We start from the raw sequence: 17878 nt of genomic DNA on the forward strand, positions 1-17878 counted from the left end.
GAGAAGATAATCCTTTAAAAACTGCTCTACTCCTGCCATAGAGGCAGGCAGGAGGTGAGGGATGGTGGATAATGGGAGGGAACCTGGGGACACTGGTATTGGGAAATGTACACTGGTGGAGGGATGGGTGTTGGAATACTGTATGACTGAAATTCAATCATGAACAGCTTTGTAAAGGTCTATCTCACAGCGATTCTATTAAAAACATTTAAAATAAATAAAAAATTAAAACTGCTATATGTATATTGGGTTGGTCAGAATGAAATTTCTTCAAGGACACTTTGGAATGAGTAGAGGGAAGTTCCGATGAATAGAAAAATTATTTTCTGCTGAGGTGCAGTACAGTATTAAGGAAAGTGTGAGTTACTGTGCTGGAGAGATAATATAGCAGGTAGGGCATTTGCCTTGCATGTGACTGACCCAAGTTCAATCCCCAGTATCACATATAGTCCCCCATGTACCACCAGGAGTAATTGCTGAGTATAGTGCAAGGAGTAACCACTGAGCATTGCTGGTGTGGCCCCAAAATCGAAAGAAAGAAAGAAAGAAAGAAAGAAAGAAAGAAAGAAAGAAAGAAAGAAAGAAAGAAAGAAAGAAAGAAAGAAAGAAGGAAGGAAGGAAGGAAGGAAGGAAGGAAGGAAGGAAGGAAGGAAGGAAGGAAGGAAGGAAGGAAGGAAGGAAGGAAGGAAGGAAGGTGTGAGTTGGGAGATCTGATTTCCAGGCTTGACTGTATGAATAGGGATATGTCACTGTATTTCTCTAGATCTGTTTGGGTTTTTCTTAACTGCCCTAGTAAGAACTAGGATAAATATAGACTAAGGGATCTCTTATTATCCTTTTTACCTCTGAAGCTCGAGAATTTTAATTGGCTCATTAAAGTGGCATTCCGCTTCCTGGCTATAAGGATTCAAGCTGTTGAAAGAGAGAAGACGGAAGAAGGAAGTATTTTTTACAAAGGAGCCACTACTCCTCCTGGCCCTTGTCCCCGGGTATTAGTCTCATACTATATTATTTTATCTCCAACAACTGAGTGGAGTCATCCTATGTCTGTCCCTCTCTTTCTGACTCATTTCACATTGCATGATACTCTCCACGTCCATCAACTTATAAGCAAAGTTCATGACTTCATTTTTTCTGACAGCTGCATAGCATTCCATTGGGTAGATGTACCATAGTTTCTTTAAGCCTGCCTCAAGTGCTGGGGAAGAAGGCATTTGGGATAGAGAAGGGACCACAAAGTCAATGATGGTTAGAGGGATCGCTTGGAATGGAGATGCTTGCTGAAAGTAGACAAAGAACAAAACATGATGACCTTTTAGTATCTGTGTTGCAAACCATGATGCCCAAAAGTAGAGAGAGAGTAGGAAGGAAAGCACTTGCCGTAGAGGCAGGGTGTGATTGGGATGGGGGTAGCAGGAGGGATACTGGGGACATTGGTGATAGGAAATGTACACTGGTGGAAGGAAGATATTCAATCACTGTATGACTGAAACTCAATCATGAAAACTTTGGAACTGTATCTCATGGTGATTCAGCTAAAAAATAAATAAATAAATAATAAATAAAGGAGAGAAATAAAGAAAGGAAGAAAGGAAGGAAGGAAGGAAGGAAGAAAGAAAGAAAGAAAGAAAGAAAGAAAGAAAGAAAGAAAGAAAGAAAGAAAGAAAGAAAGAAAGAAAGAAAGAAAGAAAGAAAGAAAGAAAGAAAGAAAGAAAGAAAGAAAGAAAGAAAGAAAGAAGCAAAGGCTAGGCAGTATGGAAGGACCCTAGAATATAAATTTTTCTGTTCAGGGGTTGAGCATCAAGTTTGGAGTTTATTAAATTATGGATTCCTCTACTTTTTTTTTTTTCGCTTATTCATGGATTGATAAACTTATTTGTTTAGTCCACTAAGTAGTTGAGGGACTGGGGAGAGAATTTGGCCCAGCACTGTGCTAAGAAACACGGTTGCTGACAGCACTTCAAACAAGTTGTTTTGGCTTCCAGAATCTGACCATAAAATCAAAGAGCTGAGACCGCATATACGGAAGCACATAGACCTGGATTGAAATATAGAATCACATGAATAACCTGAGCATGGAGAGAAGTAAGACTACTAAATTTGGAGAGGATGGGCTGGATTATTCCTTGAAAAGAGATATTTACATTGGAAGAAACTGGCTGGATTTCTGAATCAAGAAGAAAGCAACCCAAAGAGGCAAGAAAGATGTGAAATGGCCTTTCCGATCTGAGCTCATCCCTCTTGAACCAAACATTCTGTCATTTTCTCCTGCCTTCAGCCCCGCTGAGATGCTGTCTCCCTGTGCCTGTCTCCCTGTGCCTGCTCTCTTAAGCTGGCATCCCTCCTCTCGTTGCCATTCCATTTGCCCCAGAGTCTTGCCTCGTGGCCCACCACCCTCTCCCTTGGGCAGAAACCTTGCCTTCGTCTGCTCTGATCTTGCCTGGGAAAGAATGCGTCCATAGGGGCTGGAGCGATTGCACAGCAGGTAGGGTGTTTGCCTTGCAGGCGGCCAACCCAGGTTCAATTTCCAGCATCGCATATGGTCCCCCCAGCACAGCTAGGAGTAATTCCTGAGTGCATGAGCCATGAGTAATCCCTGTCCCCTGTGGATCGCCGGGTGTGCCCCCCCCCCCAAAAAAAAAAAGAATGCATCCATAGAATCACAACTCTGTGCGGTCTCTCCCTTGGCTTGACCTTCACTGTTCAGTAGCAGTGGTGCATTTTTTATTGACCTTTTCCCTTGAATCCCGTGCTCCTACCTTGGCCCCTTCACACTTACAAGTATATTGAGGAGGACAGCTTTGTAAAGGAAGCTTCCTGCACTACCCACGAGGCCACAAGTCCAAATTGTTCTCCTCTTTCCTTGCTTCTCCTTTAAGTCTGGTTCAGAGGGAGAAACAACAGCGCCGCTTACAAAAGCTGGTGCTTCCTTCCATAATCTTGATCTCACTTCCCCTGCTTCTTGAAAACCGCAAATCCTGTTCCCCTGGCACCTTAAAAAGCTCCTTTTTCTAATCTTCCTGTGCACAAAATAGTGTCTTGATCCTAAGTACATCAATAAATAAACACATCTGCAAACACAAGAAATCTTCACACTTTGCCATTATCCACTTCCCAAAAAGAACTTCTTTTTTGCTATTGCTGTCATCGGGAGTTTTACTTGTTGCTGTTGTTTTAGCCTTTGCTTTTAGGGACAGCTCAACTTTGTTTCTCTTCTCTTGTTTTTTGGGCCACACCCGGCAGTGCTCAGGGCTTCCTCCAGACTTTACTCATAAAAATGAGTAAAGGTGACTTCTGTCCCTTTTTTTGTGGGGGGGGGGGTGACACCTGGCAATGCTCAGAGGTTACTCCTGCCTCTCCACTCAGGAATTACTCCTAGCGGTACTCGGAGGATCATATGGGATGCCAGGGATCGAAGCAGGGTTGTTCGAGTGCAAGGCAAATGCCCTACCTGCTGTGCTATCATTCTGGGCCTGGCTTCTGTCTTTAAGGGGCTGACAGTACAATGGAAAAAGACATGTGCTCAGGAATTACCCCTGGCGGTGCTTCGGGGACCATATGGGATGCTGGTGACTGATGTCAATGATCAAAACTGGCTCAGTCCTGTGCAAAGAAAGCACCTTACCTGCTATACTTTTGCACCAACCCCAGTGACACTATAACTTCCCCCATTTATGTATCTGGTTCCCCCAACTTTCCTTAATTCCTCCTTTACTTTACCTTCCTGAAATCCTAGTATCTACTGACTGCTAAGTCTTATACTTAGGCAGTGTCTTCTGTTTTTATTGGCGTCCTTTTATTTCTACAATTTAATTGACATTTCAAACATCTTTGCTTAACTGAGTCAATTAGCCCCATAACTAGGTTACTTCTTTCTAGGCAATCTCTCCTAACACTTAACACACCACAGCCAAATTATCCTTTTTAAATCACAACGTTGATAATTTCTCACACCTGGTAAAGACTCACTTCCCAATGACTCACCGGTGAATAAAAATGAAGTATGAAATCTTGTATTTGTCCTTCAAGGATCTCCATAATATGTCCTCAACATGCCTTTAATGCATGACAATCTACCACTCTCTAACTACGTAATCTTTTCTTTTTCTTTCTTTCTTTTTTTTTTTTTTTGCTTTTTTGGGTCACACTCAGCGATGCACAGGGCTTACTCCTGACTCTGCACTCAGTAATCACTCCTGGCGGTGCTCAGGGGACCATATGGGATGCTGGGAATCAAACCCAGGTTGGCCACATGCAAGGCAAACGCCCTACCCTCTGTGCTGTCACTCCAGCCCTAACTACATAAGCTTTTCACTGTTAATAGAACATTCCATGTGCTTCCTTATTCAGTGATTCCTTTAATCCGCCTTCTCTGCCTGGAATCACTAGCAGAGTGCAATCATCTCTCAAGATTCATTTTCAATATTCTACCAGCTTAGTTCCATTCAACAAATATATTTGGACAACAGTCAGCATTTTATGCTAGGCAGTATGATTTATACAATGTAAATAAAAATGAGTAAAGGTGACTTCTGTCCCTTTTTTTTTGGGGGGGGGGGGTGACACCTGGCAATGCTCAGAGGTTACTCCTGCCTCTGCACTCAGGAATTACTCCTAGCGGTACTCGGAGGATCATATGGGATGCCAGGGATCGAAGCAGGGTTGTTCGAGTGCATGGCAAATGCCCTACCTGCTGTGCTATCATTCTGGGCCTGGCTTCTGTCTTTAAGGGGCTGACAGTACAATGGAAAAAGACATGTTTAGATTTTAATAACTTATACTAAATCCCTACCTCAACTCTGCACACAGATAATGTAATATATGTCTGTTGAATAACTGAATGAGTGTTATATGAAATGCAAAAATAGTACTTCAGGTATGATAGGAAGTAAAGATTAATTTTGACTGGGAATCCACCTTCTTTGACTTAAAGAAGCATTGAATTTCTTATTGTAGGAAGCACTGAAATGAAGTGGTTAAGCTCATGGATATGACTCAGTTAAATTAGATGCTGTTGTTCTTAAGGTCCATCTGCCTGTTCAAAGGAGTCTGGGACAAACAGCCTCTTTCTCCTAACAATCTTTGTCTTGTTTCCTGAACCAGCCCTCTCTCCAACATTGATTTTGCATCTTTTCTTCTACCAGTACCCCTATGCTTTCCCAAACCTTTATGGGATCTGCCTATAGAAATTCTCTAATTGTTTTTTATATAAAAACCTTTAAAGGAATAAAGATTTTACTTTGATATATAGAGTTCTTTACCTTCTTCTATTTGAAACTTCAGACCTGCCTTTCAGATAGACATTTTGCAAAGCAAAAAAAAGCTGTTTTCTTCTGTCTTCTGTATTCATTATTAACTCAAAACAAGAAATCTAACTCTACTGGTGTGTGTGTGGCGGGGGTGAGTCTTGTGTGTGTGTGTGTGTGTGTGTGTGTGTGTGTGTGTGTGTGCAAGGAAAGGGTTTGAGCCTCTGTAATCACAAGTACTACTAAAGACTAATACCATGAATTGGACATTAACTATGTGCTGGACACCATATAAACCCACAAATCTAATCTCATTTGAGCCATACCACAAATTTCTGGGCTTTATGTACTATTTGGGCTTTATTAGTATCATTATCCCCATCTTACAGAGGTTAGGTTACTTGTCTAAGGCCATATGCCTAAGCATCAGTACAGCCAGAATTTGAACCCACTGTGGCTTCATAGCTATTCTGGCTAGCCGATATACAGGAGACTATTCCCCATAAAAGGTTGCGAGTCAGAGATCCTTCTGTAGAAAATCTATGATGATCTTTTGGGCATGGATACTAGAATACCTATCCTGAGAAATTCTCCCAGCTTTTATAATTGATGACAACAGCATAAAAAGTCTTGGGGCTGGAGTGATAGCACAGCGGGTAGGGCATTTGCCTTGCTTGTGGCCGACCCGGGTTTTATTCCCAGCATCCCATATGGTGCCCCGAGCATCGCCAGGAGTAATTCCTGAGTGAAGAGCCAGGAGTAACCCCTGTGCATCGCCGGGTGTGACCAACCCCCCAAAAAAGTCTCTGACCAAAGAACACAGTGAGCACTTGAACATTGAGGGCACACTGGGTTCAGGGCATTTAATCAATGGAAATGTAGCAATATAATTGTGTCCTCCCCGATTCACTATCCTGTCCACACCTCCCGCCTTTTCCCAAGGGTCTTGATGGGTTTTGCATGACTGGTCTGGGGGGCTGCCTGGAGCAACTAATGGGAGGGAAAGGCGGCTGCTGCTATTGTTTATCCTGAGAAAGAATTTTCCCTCCTAATTATTTTTTTACTTTTATTCTCATAGCACTTACTACTTACATTTTGCAAGGTCTGTCTCATAGGTCTTTGTATACAGTTGTAGTCTATAATGTTTTCAGAAGTGTTAAAAACTTACAACAGCACTTGAAAGTTGAATTTCTTTACAACTTCTTACAGTTACTACATTTTTCGGTTTTGTGGTTTTGCGGAATGATACACATTTCATTTCTGTTTCTCTGATTGAAAAAATGGAAAACATGGATCAAAACCACAGTAAAAAAAATCAAGCATTACTTAAAAATCACCACAATGCATAAAAGTAAATTAACTGAAATAATGCTTTCAGGACTAGGAGCTAGTATAGAAGTTAGGGAACATGCCTTGACTGCACCTGACTTAGGTGCGATTCCTGGCTACTCGTCCCACAGGGCCTGAGCATCTGTGCTTCCTCTGGACCTTGCATTGAGCTACATTGATTCTTACGTTGGCAGAGAATCACTGGTAGCCCCTCCCCGCTCCCGGTCTCCTACATACTGCTTGGGAGACTAAATAAATAAATAATTCTAAAGACTGAAGTGACAGTACACCAGGGAGGGCACTTGCCTTGCACATGGCTGACCCTGATTCAATCCCCGGCATCCCATATGGTCCCCCGAGCACCACCAAGAGCGATCCCTGAGTGCAGACACAGGAGTAGCCCCAGAGCATCGCCGGGTGTGACCTCCAAAGCCTTAAATAAATGAATAATTATATTAGGGCCCTAAGAGACAGCCCAATGGGCTAGATGCATGCTTTGCATCCTGGAGACCCTGGTTCCAACCCTGGCAGCACGTGGCTCTCTCAGCACCACTGAGAGCAACCCTGAACAGAGCCAGGAGTGGTTACAGAGGGATTCCCCCAAACAAAATCAGAATATTTCCAAATGACTTTTTGTTGCTACTATTGTCGTTGGCAATAGATTCAGGATTGATGTAAGTGAAGGCAAAGACAGCATTAAGATTTGGAGGAACATCCTGCTCAGTTGAAGTATTTATACTGAGTCACTTCTCAGGCAACACACACACCAAATCTTTGCTTGGAAAATAACCGTTTCACAGAAATACCTAAAATATTCAGAAGTTTTAGTTCCACCAACAATGTGATTGTCACTTTGAAGAGTTTTCAGCCATCTCTCTGCCCAGCACTAAAATTGATGCTAAATAAATAATGAGCACAATGAATATTTGTATCTTAAAGCAGTCTCTTCTAGAATTGATTTATGCACTGTGTTCTTTGAAAATCTACCCTACCTAAATGTCTATTCCACAAATCAGTTAAGGGCCACCTTTAATACAGAATTTTGATATGAAAATATTATTATAAAAAGTAAGGATTATAGTTGACTTTACTGGTTGCTAAATGATTATTTTATGCAATCTTTAGAGTAATTATAAAATGCGTTTATTCTATCTTTTTAATGCATTTATTTTTAGCAAATAAGTAAACTTATATAATTAACATACAGAGCACTGTATCACTGAACACTGTTGTCCTGTTGCTCATTGATTTGCTCAAGCAGGCACCAGTAATGTCTCCATTCATCCCTGTTCCGTTCAGGGTCAGGGAAATGAGCCCCATTATTGTTACTGATTTTGGCATATTGAATACGCCATGGGTAGCTTACCAGGCTCTGCTGTGAGAGATTCTGCATCACTCTCTTTTGGGAACTTTGTTTTATACTCTCTGGATCTTGGCCATTGATGAGATTACATGGAGCCAGGCACAGTTTGTGTGTGTGACTACCAAGCTACTGCCAAGCTACTGGGGATCTGGGTGGAGACCCAGTCCTGATCCAAGCAGGCTTGGAGATCTCAGAAACGGGTCCTGCATACCTGGGTTCCTCTGCCAATTCCTTCATGCGTGAAACTCGTCTGAGTATGTGGAGAGTGGCCTTGAGTATGGCCATGGCTGGGTTCTGGAGGTTTTCTGCTGCCAGGGCTCTGCTTGAGCCGGGAAGCTCAACCTGCCCACCTCTGAGGGAGCCCTGGTGAAGACAGCCTGGCACGGGGGCAGGAGATTCTGCATCACTCTCTTCCAGGAGCTTTGTTTTATAATCTCTGGATCTTGGCCATTGATGAGATTACGTGGCACAGGGGACAGTTTGTGGGTGTGACTGCCAAGCTACTGGAAAACTAGGGATCTGAGTGGAGGAGGCCCAGTCCCAATCCGTGTGGGCTTGGAGATCTCAGCCACGGGTCCCACGTACCTGGGTTCCTCTGTCGGTGAGTTTCGTCCGAGCATGTGGAGAGTGGCCTTGAGCATGGCCAAGTACAAAGAGTACAAAGAGTACTACTGGATATATTTTTAAACACAGTGTAATGTTTTAGGGGTTACATTGTTACCATGCCATGCCCCACACCAAAGATTAAATGCCATAGTTAAACAGTGTTACTCAACAGTTTACCAAACAGCACCACCATCCTAAATTCTTTCCTTCCTGTGACTCCCCTGTGCTACCAACTGGTTCCTTAGTCTTGTGCCTTGGACACCATTTATGCAAATTTCAGTTGTGACCTCACTGAAATATCCTGGCTATATGGCTCTAAATGGAGAAGCACCGCACTGGATTACTCTCTCCCTAATAAGACTTTTTTTTTCTTCAGATGTGATTTTTAAAATGACCTCATTTCTGTTGCTTCTTTTCTGAATGGGACTGGAGCGATAGCACAGCAGGTAGGGCGTTTGCCTTACACACGACCGACCTTAATTTGATTCCTCCATCCCTCACAGAGAGCTCGGCAAGTTACCGAGAATATCCTGCCCCCACAGCAGAGTCTTACCCCTGGCGTATTCGATGTGCCAAAAACAGTAATAAGTCTCACAAAGGAGATGTTACTGGTGCCCTCTCAAGCAAATCAATGAACAACGGGACGACAGTGCTACAGTGCAACAGTGCTTTTCTGAACTTGTCTATCAGAAGAAGTTGCAGGCAGAGAACAGAATTTTTAGGATGGGAAAGCCAGGGTAGGGGATGGAGTATTATCTCTGAAGAACTTAGGAGTGAGTCCAACTTGAATTTTTCACAGGAAGGATAATCATTATATTTAGACATTTCCAAAAATATAACATCTTATGATCCTTCGAAACAAGAGTCCATAATGGTATTTTGCAGACTGAGAAATAAATGTTTGAGGAGGAAGGTGACCAGTTTGAGCTCACAGAGCCAAGTCATAAAGTTGGAGTCCTGTCTAGCTGCTGGTGATGACAGAAAATTAGTCAGCTTGAGAAATGCAACTATCTAAGATCAAAGAAAAGTCTAAGAACCTAAGACCCATCTCTTCATATCAGATCTTCACTGAAGATAGCGATCTGTATTCACTACCCTGACCATTATTTTCTATGCTATTACTACCCATTCATTTAAAATATTAAGCACCCAAGGGTCAGACAGATAATATATCAGGTAAGGTGTTTGCCTTGCACATGGATAACACAGGTTTAATACCCTGCACCATCTATGGTCCTCTGAGCACAGCCAGGAGTGATTCCTGAGCTCAGAGCCAGGAGCAAGCCAGGAGCTGAGCTATATTTGGCCCCCAAACTAAAAGGAACAAAAGAAATATTAAGTACCCACTTTGTACCAGCCATTGTTCTGAATACATGGCAATAAACAAAACATTTGACAACTCCTACCCTCATGAAATTAAGAGGAACTAAGAGGCTGAAAATAACAAGTACTTAAATTATTTTTACGAGCTGAATTGTGTTCCCTTCAAGTTCATGTTAAAATCCAAACCCTAGGTGCCTCAAAATGTTAGAGAATATGCAATGGGGGCTTCAAAGGGATAATTAAGGTAAAATAATGTCATGTGAGAAGACCTTATTCCACTATGGCATGAGTAAATGACACAGGCATGAACAGAATGAAGACCAAGGGAAGTCTCAGGGTAAAGGGCAGCCTTCTAAAGCCAAGGAGAGATGTCTCAGAAGAAAAAAGAAGTTCTGCTGACCTCTTGGCCTTGGACTTCTGGCCTGTTGATCTATTAGGACATGAATTTCTATTGGTTAGGCCATCCAGGGTATAGTGCCTTGTTATGGTCTAGCAAAGTGATGCAGGTGTACAACATGACATTGACACATCAAAACAGAGAGGGGTTGCAATTGCAATAGGATGACCAATATAGATGTTTACATAAATTTGATGCTGGAAATGGCGGGAGATTACAAGGACCAGATGCTAAAGGCCTCCTGACCCATGTTAGTTAAAACTCTAGGTTTTCCCCCAGAGAATCATGAGACAGCCCCCCCTCTCCCCCCTCCGCTGGCCCACTCTGAATAGAATTTCATGAGCTACTGTGTGTTTGGGCTGGAGCGATAGCACAGTGGTTGGGCGTTCGCCTTTTACGAGGCCGACCAGTGTTCGATTCCTGTGCCCCCTTTCCGAGAGCCCGGCAAGCTACCGAGAGTATCCAGCCCACGCGACAGAGCCTGGCAAGCTACCCGTGGTGTATTCGATATGCCAAAAACAGTAACAATAAGTCTCTCAATGAGAGACATTACTGGTGCCCACTCGAACAAATCGAAGAGCAACGGAATGACAGTGACAGTGACGGTGTGTTTATTTGAGTCACTATGCTTGCATTGAGTGTAGATACCATGGAGTGAGGGGATGAAATAGGTCAGACAAGAGCAAACATGTTTTGAGCAGTCTGGGATTGATAGTGCCAATATAATGCCAAGATTACGCCAATCTGGGAGCCAGGGAGACAGTGTAGGGGTTTAGGCACTTGCCTTGCATCCCATCCATCCTAGTTCAATCTCCAGTACCACATATGGTCTCCCAAGCACTGACAGAAGTTACTTCTGAGCACAAAGCCAGAATTAGCCTCTGACTACCTCTGGGTGTGGCCCCCCAAACAAACAGAAAATATAGTAGTAAACTTGCTCCGCATTTTCATAACCTCCTTGGCTCTGAAACCTCGCAGCACGTGTGGAAAGGACAAATAGGATATTTAGGTCTTAAATGCTTTTTATGCATAAGCACCTGTTTGGGCTATAGTTATTTCCATGGGATTGTATTTGCTGGAATGCCAACCATTTGAAAGTAAAAATCTTTTTGTCAATGTTGGTTACCTCATAGTATGTGAAAAATGCTTTTTCATATAGAGGCTTGACATAGTCTCTCTTTAACTATTTAACATGAAAAAGTAAATCCAACATTTCTTCTGAAATACTTAATATAAAACCAATGTAGTGGGGCTAGAGAGATAACTCATGGAACTAAAAGTTTAGCTTCAGTCCCCAGTACCACATGGTTCTCTGAGCACTACCAGGAGCAACCCCCAAACAAGAACTGGACAGCTCTCCAGAACTGTTGCATGTGTTCCAGAAACAAAATCCAACAGACACACACACACAAAAAAACCAAATCGATTAAGCAACTTGCTAGCTACAAACATTAATTAACAAGAATAGTATGTGAGTGAATCTATGCATTTGCAAACCAGACATTTCTATTTACATTTGCATACCAAAAAAAAAATCAGATCTCGGGCTGGTGTGAAGTTATAGTGGGGAGAACATTTGCTTTACACACAGCACAATCTGATCTCCTTCACCACATCTGGTCACCTGGCCCTGCCGGGAATGATATTGGAGTGCAGAGCCAGGAGTAAGCCCTGAGAACTGCAGAGTATGACCCCAAAACAAATATATACAAAATGCAGGTCTGGAAAAATAAATTAATAATTATACCTAAAGTTATATAGCTATTAAGTTTCAGAATTAAGACTGACATCCCTAGGGGTGCAGAACACTAATCCAGAGGGTAGGGCATTTGCCATGCTCATGGCTCCCCCGGTTTCTATACCCAGCATCCCATATGGTTACTGAGCACTGCCAGAAGTAATTCCTGAGTGCAAAGCCAGGACTAAGCCCTGAGCATTGCCAGTGTGGTCTCAAATCCACCATCTCTCTCCATCCCTCAAAATAAAAGATTTCAACCCAGATCTCCCTGTTGGTGAGTTTGTATTCTTTAAAACTATGCCAAGGACAGGGCTGGAGCGATAGCACAGCAGGTAGGGCATTTGCCTCGCACGCGGCCAATCCGGGTTTGATTCCCAGCGTTCCATATGGTCCCCCGAGCATAGCCAGGAGTAACCCCTGAGCATTGCCGGGTGTGACCCAAAAAGGAAGAAAAAGTTACTAAAACTATGCCACGGACAACCCCAGAGAGATAGCTTGCCTTGCATGCTACCAATGAGTATAGCCTAAAAAATAAAAACAAAGAGTTAAAAACCCACATAAAAATAAAAACATACCAAGTCTAAGACCTCCCCCCACTAAAAAATACATGAATGTTGGGGCTGGAGTGATAGCACAGCGGGTAGGGCATTTGCCTTGCACGCAGCCGACCCCGGGTTCTAATCCCAGCGTCCCATATGGTCCCCTGAGCACCACCAGGGGTAATTCCTGAGTGAAGAGCCAGGAGTAACCCTTGTGCATTGCCGGGTGTGACCCAAAAACCAGAAAGAAAAAAAAATACATGAATGTTTTAAAATTTTTGTTTTTTGTGAATACTGGATTTCAGCTATCTGAAATTTTAGACTAGTGTGGTGATACTGAGTTGAAAGCTCAGGCCCATTTTAATCCACCAAATCCTCTAAGGTGAGCCTTAACATTTCATCTGAATTTTGGCCGCCCGTAGGGGTGACCAGCAAGGACATTTACCCCAGACCTGAACCACGGAGAGGACTGAACAGTGAATGGCATTCCCTTTTTCCCACCCAACCCCCTCTCACTCACCCTTGTGAGGTGATTCCCTGGGATGACCAATCATTCTCTCTTTTTTTTTTTTTTTGCTTTTTGGGTCACACCCGGTGATGCACAGGGGTTACTCCTGGCTCATTCACTCAGGAATTACTCCTGGCGGTGCTCAGGGAACCATATGGGATGCTGGGGATCGAACCCAGTTGACCGTGTGCAAAGCAAACACCCTCCCCACTCTACTATAGCTCCAGCCCCTTTATATTCTTTTTTTTTTGTTTGCTTTTTGGGTCACACCCGATGATGCACAGGGGTTACTCCTGGCTCATGCACTCAGGAATTACTCCTGGAGGTGCTCGGGGGACCATATGGGATGCTGGGAATCGAACCTGGGTCAGCCATGTGCAAGGCAAGTGCCCTCCCCGCTGTGCTATCGCTCCAGCCCCCCAACCATTCTTTTGGGTTCTTTTCGCTCTGTTTTGTTTCTCAACTCTTCCTGTCATCATATGCCCCCAGCTTTGCCTGCCAGGCTTCTACCTCTTCTCTCACCCTGACCCGTCATTTATTGTTGAGTCCTTCTTCATTCTAGGTGCCAACAAAGCAAACCAGGTAATAAAGGCCAACATGTGCAATGAACGTGAAGCTGGACAGGGAAAAAAGCAGAATTTTTGTTTTTTTCCAAATAAAGTAGGAGAAAGCCTAAAAAGAGAGGCCCCTGGTGGTGACTTGGATCTGGGGGCTTGGGGAGAGAACTCTCTGCCAAGGAGAGCTAGCTCAGAAACTGAGCTGTTGAGAAGGACGGCTGGCCCAAGGGGAGGACTCCCTGAGATGCAGAGACGGCAGTGGCCATGAGCAAGCGTGCCTGTAGGAGAACCCAGGGGACATTTCAGCTGAGCAACACAGTCTCCTGCACCAGAGGAGAGGAACAAGGACAGTCCTCTTGGGAGGAGGCCTTTCCTGCTCCATCTGCTGTTCCCGCCAGTCTCTCCTTGCTGCACTCCCTTGGCACACCGTTCCTCCAACTCGCCCCGCAAAGGCTGCCTTCTGGGTTTGCACTTGCCCTGGTTCCTTCCTGCTCCTCTCTCTCCACATGCCCCCCGCCCGGGCCTCGACTCCCAGGCCACCTTCTCTAACCTCTCTGAACAATAACAATCTCCGCTACTGTTGTTCCTCTCCCCTGTCTGATTTTTATCACTACCTGACATTCCGTTTTATCTCTATGTGTTTAACTTAGCCATGTTGTTTTTCTCCATAAGCGTTTAAGCCCTGTACTTACATGACCTTTTCCCTAAGCTGCTTAGCAGAACTGGAAAGACTCCCTTGGCCACATAACTTTCACTCTGCCTTGAATCCCATCATCAAGAGGACTTCGCATAACAACTCATCGCTGTCAAGGCAAATGTTCCTAACCATTCATTTTCAAATCCAGATGGGATTGCCTTATCCTCATTTTACCTCTTCCATTCCATGTTTCCTCTTCCTTTTCACTTCATTATCACAAAGTGAATAATTTTGTCTCTCCTTGCCTGCCTCCTTTCTGGTTTGTGTTAGAAGTTCTGCCTTCACGTGAGGGCCTTCTTAAGAGCTGGGACCAGAAATGTTAGGTGGGATATGTAGAATAATAATTATTTTCTCCAGTGTCATTGAATTGCTGGGATGCATGCATCATTGGAGAATTGGGCTACCAGGCCTGAAGCTTAAAACAAAAATAGAGAAGGGCCAGAGCCATAATACAGAGGGCACACAGCTGCCCAAGTTTAATTCCCAGCACATATATGATCCCTCCAACCTCACCTGGAGTGATTCCTGAGCACAGGGCAGGGAGTAAGCCCTGAGCACCTTCAGGTGTGGTCCCAAAATCAAGCAAATAAAATAAGTTCTCTTTGAGGCCAGAAATGTGGTACAATGAGCAGGGTGCTTGCCTTGGTTGTGGTTGACCTGAGTTCCCCAAATGGTACCTTATATGGTACCCTAAGCACCTGGCACCCAATATATTTTCAAAGCACCAGTAGGAGTGTTCCTTGAGTGTAGAGGCCTGTGCACTGCTGGGTATGATCTCAAAATAAAACAAAGCAAACAAAAAAGGTAGAGCAGAGATGTTGAGAGTGTGTTTATGGAGGCCCCACGGAGATGAATCCTGGAATCCACATGGGGATTTGGGCTATGGTAAGCAGAATAATCTCCCCACATCCTAATTTCCAGAGCCTATAAAAGTCACCTTATAGCAAAAAGAGACTCAGCAGATATATTTAAAGGTCTTAAGGGTGGATTGGAGCGATAGCACAGCAGGTAGGGCATTTGCCTTGCACTCGGCTGACCCAGGTTTGATTCCTCTGTCCCTCTCGGAGAGCCCGGCAAGCTACCAAGAGTATCCCACCCTCACGGCAGAGCCTGGCAAGCTCCCTGTGGCGTATTCAATATGCCAATAACAGTAACAAGTCTCACAATGGAGATGTTACTGGTGCCCGCTCAAGCAAATCAATGAACAACAGGATGACAGTACTATAGTGCTATAGTATTAGGGGCTGCAGGTTGACTGCTCAAAGGTCTTAAAGTAGGAGAATATCCTGGATTATCTGGTGGGTCATAATCATTAGCGTCCTTGAAAGAGAGGAGGTGCGGAAGTCAAATGAACAAGAGAAATGATGGAAACAGAGGAAAGAAATGCATTCTAAAGATGGAGCAAGACCATGGTTCCCAAAGGTAGGCAACTTCTGGAAGCTGGCAAAGGCAAGGCAGGGCCAGGCAGGAAAGAAAAAGGCAAATGATGGCATTTCCCTGACACTTTAGCATATCTCATGCATGCCCACGGCAGTTTTCAAAATTGTAAGAAATCAAAATTGTAAATGACTCCAAAGTTGTAAGAGGTCAAAATTGTAAGTGACTCCAAAATTATAAGAGATCAGGTTTCTTTTATTTTAAAGCCTTACACTAATCCCCAACATGTGAAAAAAAGAAAAGGCCATATGAGAATGGTCAGCTGCCAGATGGCATTTCATTGAATCGTCACCACCATGCCCACCGTCATCACCACCATTATCACCTTCTCTACCATCATCACCATGTTCAACACCAGTGTCCTCAGGTTCACCATCACAGCAAAAGCTAGCATTGCCTGAGCGCTTCTCTCATACATAGTCCCTTAATAAGTGTTATATGCATTATTTCATTTGATAGCTATAATATGGCTATAATAACCCTTTATGGAAAGTACTATAATTACCCTTAGCTTAGAGGTGATGAAATGAGATTAAAAGTTAAGTCTTTGCCCAGATGTATCTGAGGCTTTCTCCCAGGTTGAGAAATATAACATATTTCCTATTTTTTGATTTGTTACATTATGCTACAAAGAGTTTGTGACTGGGGATAGGAGAGGAGCTAAGGAAGTGGACGTCCTTACTAAGACCTTGTTCTAGATCTGCCTCCCTTTGGGGTATTTAAGAAAATAGTCTAAGGTAGAACCCTAGTTTCTGATCCATGACACTGGCCAAATCCTTGAAACATACTCCAGTAATAATAGGCATTCTAAAAATAGAATTCCTAATCTTCACAGCTATTACACATGGTAGCTGTTACTAGGTGAGGAAACTGAGCCTCAGAGTAAAAGTCTCATCGAAGGCCAGCTAACTAGTTAGAAAGTGACTAGTGTAGAGTTAGGCCAAGGTCTTGCATCATGCTCCTTGAGGCTTCCAGTTACTTTCTACTACTCAGCTGCCTCAAACCAAGAGCACATTCTGAGGTCTACTTAGGTTTACACATAGTTTTGACTTCAGCACCCAGTCTTGTATCAGGTTTACTTGGGATTCAATGGAAGCTATATCCACTGTAGCTCAGATTTCTGATAAGACATTGAATCTATGAAGTGCTGGACTTTCAATTTGCAGCACAACTACATCAGTCTTAACTATTTAGCCAAGAAAACCTCAGCATTTCATTCTTAGTCACAGGATCCAGGAATTATGAGGAAAACTAGAGACATTATTTAACTACAGCACTAAGTAAAGCCTAGCAACCTGATTTGGGCCCATTAGCCAAATTCTTTCCTCCAAAATCTGTCTTTAGATGCCAGATCTCATTGTATGCTTTATCCCACTCCCAGAAGGGGCTGGACAAACCAGAAATTCAACAATGATTACACAATGTCTGCTTCATGCCAGTCACTGTATTAGGCTCTGGGGGTTTCAAGTCTATGTTTGTAGTATTCCTGGTCTCCTATCATGGAAAGGAAGCTGACGGAATTAAAAAACAAAAACAGAACAAAAAAACTAGTGTGTAGGAGATGGCTCAGAGGACAGAGGACACAGCTAAAAGACCAGGGTTAGCCCAGCACCACATACATAGTTCCCCCGACAAAAAATAAAGGTAAATAAAATTTTTTTTCAATGATTGCAAAAATTTATCTTAAAAATTTAGGCCACATCTGGCTATGCTCAGAGCTTATTCCTGGTTGTACTCAGATGGGCTTAGAAGACCATAAGTGGTGCTGGGAATCGAACCCTAGTCAGCTGCACATAACGCAAGTGCCTCTACCCACAGTACTATATCTCCGGCACTGATTGCAAGTTTTAGCAAGTGCTACCAAGTGTTTGTGAGTACAAAATCAAGTGTTTCCAACACCCAGTAATCATAAAAACAAAGAGAAGTGAGAGGAGTAACTCCCTAGGGAAGATGAGAGAACTAACCCCTAGTCTATGCATGATAACTTTGTCTTGCAAGAATGTGAAATGATAGAAAAATGTGAGAATTCTGGGGCGAAGGAGATAGTGCTGTGGGTAAGTGTAGGATAACATAGCCTCTGATAGTTTAGGTTTATTGAGTTACTCCCACTACAGTGCTCCCATTCCTCTTTGTTTGTA

General features: G+C 43.4%; 1 long non-coding RNA gene across 1 annotated transcript in view; it reads left to right on the forward strand.

Annotated features, from left to right (window-relative positions):
* LOC129404198 (uncharacterized) overlaps positions 1 to 17878 on the forward strand; it is a 49546-nt gene that overhangs the window by 9489 nt on the left and 22179 nt on the right. The window lies entirely within an intron of this gene.

The sequence above is a fragment of the Sorex araneus genome, chromosome 4 (genome assembly GCF_027595985.1).
Source record: "Sorex araneus isolate mSorAra2 chromosome 4, mSorAra2.pri, whole genome shotgun sequence".
Lineage (NCBI taxonomy): Eukaryota > Metazoa > Chordata > Mammalia > Eulipotyphla > Soricidae > Sorex > Sorex araneus.